We start from the raw sequence: 5,000 nt of genomic DNA, 5'->3' as shown, positions 1-5,000 counted from the left end.
CACCTTTTCGCGTCTTATCGCGTCATGGGCCTGAAATCGATGGGCACGATGACCCTGAAACAGTGGAGAGCCACGTAAAGTCCATCCGGCGTGGTGCGCCCCACCGTTGCACAACTTCATCGATCGCAACCTGCGGTGGTCTGTTCGTTGTCGTTTGGTGAAGGTCGACCCATAACGATCCGTGGTCCGAATGGCCAGTTGGGGGGGGGGGGGGGGGGCATTCTTTGCTCAACGGAACACGGTTTCCTCCGCGTTCGGTGGTCTACATTTATCGATGGACAACTACTTGGAAGAGGTGCAGCAGAGGTCCCGCAGTCAAAAGGAAAGAAAATCGATGAAAAAATAAAACATTTCCCGGGTGTGTATGGCTTCGTGTGTGTGTTTGGGGTTGACCTCGGGCGCGCACCTACTCCCGAGGGCTTGAAGTCACACGGTTAGATCCCCGGAAGAACCACTGCAATGAGTACGACCCCCTTTTTGGGGTATTTTGCGACAACTAAACTACTTTCGACCTTCCTTCCGCCACAGGGAAGGTCGAGGGGGCTAATTTATGCAAGGTCGATACGCCCTCACTCGGCGGCCAATCGACCGTGACTAGCTGCTCATCAGCACGGGAACCGCACTACTAGATGTGGTGTGATGTGACGCGAACCGTGGAAGCGCGAGCACTGGCACACAGAGACACGAGTTGGACACACGATTTGTCGCGCTTGTAAATATTGACGTGACGGCGTAATCAATTGTAATGAACTGACAGGTCAGAGCGGGGATTACACTGCACCACGCCGTCACTGGGTGCACCCCGTTAGGTCTCTCGCTCTCGTTCTCTCCTCGTTTGCGTAACGAGCTGTGGAGAAGGAGGAGGATACGTTGAAGGCCGAAAGGGGTTCCCGGGTCAGACAATTTGTTTCTCTTTTACAGGCCAGCCGGCATGTCAGCTCAGCCAATCGTTTGCTGTTGTCGCTAATTTAATTTGATAAAAATAAATCATAATTATGTACAGTTACAGTTGCACGGGCAGGCAGTCAGGTCATGCTGAAAGCACTTTGTAGTTTTTTTTTGCAGCTCAAATATTGAGTTAAATATTGAGTCAAACGTTGAGCAGCGAATTGCCTTCAGAGGCACCTTTATATTCTAAGAAAAATAACATTGAAGTCGTTTACGGCTTATCAGCTCATTTTTGAACGATTATTCGTTTTCGTTCCAATTTAACAACAAGACTGGAAATATTCGAACAATTTTGTACCAACGACATTTTTAGTAACAAACTAACACGCAATGGAAAGGTTCATTCAAGAGAGGCGATATAGCTAGTTATAACCAGCAGAACAACTGCACCTACTCGCTCCACCGTGCCCTGATTCCCTTGCGCCGACTGTTTACACATCTAACAAACCCCCTTCCAACTGGTATTGAGCAGTTCCCTTCCGATCGCGATCGCCTCAATCGTCTAGACGGATCGTACAAATAATAGATAAATAGGAAGCTCGGAAGAACCAGGCGGAATGAATATGATGGTCGATGATTGTTCATTAAACAATCAGCGTAGCATAAAACAGATTATGTCCTGCTACTCGTCCTCCTCCATCATCACCACCATGGACAGCGGCTCGACGGTACTGTGCGACCGAAGCACAAAAGGACATCATGTTTTATTCATCGAAAGGGAGTTCGAAGCGACCAGGGCGCCCTGTGCGACCTGGTCAGCTTTTATGGATGTGGCCCGATATGGTTGTTTGCCGAACTGATGCCTGGTGATGGTGATTTGGAGTGGAGTACACTAAAGCGTGCTTCAAGTAACTCAGAAAGGACACAGTCACATTCATACAAGTGATTTTCCGTTGCCTTGAGTTCGTTTAAGGCTCCAAAAACGCTGTAACAGATGGAGTCACTACGGCAAATACTAATACTAATGCAAGTAAAAGAAATACGGAGCTTACTTGCTGCTTCGTTCATTCATAGATTGAATCATTCAAGGGAATGTAACTGTTGGGCAATGGAATTTCTAGCGAGTTGATTCCCAAAATGTTCTCCGAACTCAATCCTCATGCTCCAGAGGTTATGCTTTTTCCCGGGAACGAAACAGTTGCTGTCCAACAACTGCTTCCAGCCGGTTCCAGCCTGGATGATGGATGATTCGCTAGCTGACTGGCTGGCTGGCTGGCTGGCTGGTTGGTCGGCTCGGTGTGTTACCCCCGGGACGTTCGAACGTCTTAGAGGATCGCCGAGGGAGGCCTCACTCGGTGAACAAGAAAGCAGCATTCAAACACACCCACACATATCCAGACTCGGTGACATGTTTATGATCATTTTTCTTCATTTCCCGGTCCGGCCATCATTTTTCGTTTCCGACTCCCGCTTCCCCCAAACATCTTCTTGACTCCTCCGACATGGTAGCGCCGGGGTCGTCGACATTTTCTTCGGGACTCTTCCGGTCCGGGACATTCTTTGCCTCATATCCTTATACCTGACCCATGTACGGTCGGCTTCTCGGTACGGCCTCAGTGCCGTCGAGACAACAACAACTGCAAGGAGCTCACGACGCCGATGACGTGGTGGCATGGGTGGTTGTATTCGTTTCTCGTTCCTCGCCATCGCCATCGTCTTTGTCTATGTGTGGTAGAAGCACTTACCTTACATCGTAGACGCTAGCAGGAGCGCCGTAATGCCGTAACGCAATAGAAAATCGTTTCGGGCTAAAGTGTGTGGGGCAACCAGGTCGTACGCGTACGGTACGGTCGTGATGGAGGACCTTCACCGGCCCCAATCCTCCATCCTCCCCTTCGATACTGCTTAAGTAGCACGGCGCGATATCGATCCACGGAAGAAGCGGCCGTCTACCGTCGCTTGCATCATGCCAGTAACAGCAGCAGCAGCTGAAGCACCATTTCGCCTAGGCCTCCCGGACTGTCTAATCCCGAACCGTAAGGATTACCCATACTCCCAACACACATACTTACACAAAAAAACACACAGCCACAGGAACATCTCCCCATCTGTGTTCCTCGGTTTCGCGTATTATCCCGCAGAACCCCGCAGGTTCTCGAATGGCTTGACGCTGACGAACGGCTGAAGGCGGCTTTGAGCTGAATTGGAAGCGGCGATACGGCGGCGTGACCGACGACCGACTAATCAGTGATTAAACGAGGTCTGCAACGAGGGGATAGGCGGGCAGGATAAGACAGAACACACAGGAATACATCTAGGGGGCTCAGGGCCGAACCGAAGGCCGACCCTTCCAAATCAATTTGCCACATCCGCACATTGGGCTCTCGGCAGCCCCAGTTTCCTGGTTTCCTGGATTCTCGGAAGTCCGTCCTACTTTTCCTGATTCTCCCGCTTCCTTTTTGGTGTCGCTTCCGGTTTATGATATCCCGAAGAGTACCCGCAGTATGCCTACTTCCTGGAATATTAGATTACAGGACACGATTAAAGGACTTCCCGGGTTTTTGGTGAGGGACCATTAATCTCCTGCAAAATCCCGTGCCACCATCTGCTGCTGCTGGTTACAGACTTTGCAATGTTGGGATCATCGCTCCACTTCACATGCTGCTTCTACGCACGTTTTTGGGAAACAGATTTTGAAACTGTTTGATCTAGACCAACGTGGCCTGAAACTCATATATAGCATGCGGGCCGCAGAAGAAAGTATCAACCAGTCCGTTAGCCATTTCACCATATAATTTTTCGCTAAACGGGTTTAATATGTTTTTTTGTGGCCAGAGAAGTAAAGGCTATTCCAAAACTGGTCGCTGTTTCTCTGTTGCCTAAATCCGATGATGGAGGCGCCCATCGAAATGGAGGCGCCAGGTAGCCGGTACACTCGGGGGTTTTTAATAGAGATTTAAATGGCAAAATAAACCAAAAATCTCAAACTCCATTAAGTGATGAATGTTGAAATGTTGGAAAAATGTTTCTGTAATCAATTTTTCGAACACATCTGTTATTGCAGATATATTATCAATCTTCAACTCCAACATATACATAGAAGAAAATTACATAAAACATACCAATTAATGGCTATACTTAACATTCATAGTTCTAAACGTTTAGTTGCATGAAATGTTCCCCAAAAAAGACGGCTTTGAAGGATTTCCGAGCAATTGCAACACGAGTAACGACCATCAGAGCGCCCATTGGCGGTGGATTGGTTAATCAAATCGGCACTAGAAGTACTCGTGAAACGTTAATCGGCTGGCTGGCTCGGTTCTGAAATTGAATTAAATCCTCCTCCAGAGCTGCTCCAAGTGCGCACGCCTTCAAAAGGGTCCCTTCATTAAACCGGTAACCACTCGGTCGGTCGGTAGTGCCAGCTGCTACTTCCAACTGCCAGTAAACACCCAATAGACCTCACCTAGCGCACCAGTTCTAGCGCCCGCTCATTGTCCCGAATATCGGGATCGCTGGAGGTTATGGAATCGCGAGAACAGAAATTAATTCCATTACACCGCCACCGCCACCAGCACCACGAGCCATTTCTACTCCCCGGAGTCTCCGGATCTTGTGCAACCGCGAGAAACGTTGTAAAGACCTGCGCCATTCTGAATCCTGGGACTCGGCTCCGGTTCGATTGGAGTGTTTCGAGCTCTCCAAGTGCCACGCCGGCCCGCCCTTCCGCTCCATCCTTCCAGCACTAATTGATAAACGGTGCACACGGCGAGATGGCAAACAACTTCAATAATCTGATTAAAATTGCCACTTTTCCCCGGTGGTGGTGGTGCTGTAGCTGCTGAATGGTTACGCTAATTATCCACCTCGATGGAGAGGCCGTGTATGCCGTGCCACAGTGTGCTCCAGTACACACCCTCGGATCGAATCGCGGTAGAAAGTGTTTTGCGCCACAATGGTACTAATGGTTTCGCAATGAATGCAGGAACTGTTTTTTCCATTTTCTCGAGCGCTTGGGAGGGTCGTATTGTATAGGAAAAGGGAGAGTTTATGCTACGTCAGACTGTGTTTAGGGACCTCTTGGTTTCAGTGTACGTCAGCTGGCGTTCGAT

At 49.2% G+C, this 5,000-nt stretch overlaps 1 protein-coding gene across 7 annotated transcripts in view; it reads left to right on the top strand.

Moving 5' to 3' along the window:
• LOC126571010 (sodium/calcium exchanger 3) overlaps nt 1-5,000 on the top strand; it is a 112,728-nt gene that overhangs the window by 23,906 nt on the left and 83,822 nt on the right. The gene's annotated exons all lie outside the window — the stretch shown is intronic.

This window comes from Anopheles aquasalis, chromosome 2 (assembly GCF_943734665.1).
Source record: "Anopheles aquasalis chromosome 2, idAnoAquaMG_Q_19, whole genome shotgun sequence".
NCBI classification, from domain to species: Eukaryota; Metazoa; Arthropoda; class Insecta; order Diptera; family Culicidae; genus Anopheles; species Anopheles aquasalis.
This window is presented reverse-complemented; position numbering and strand designations above follow the sequence as displayed.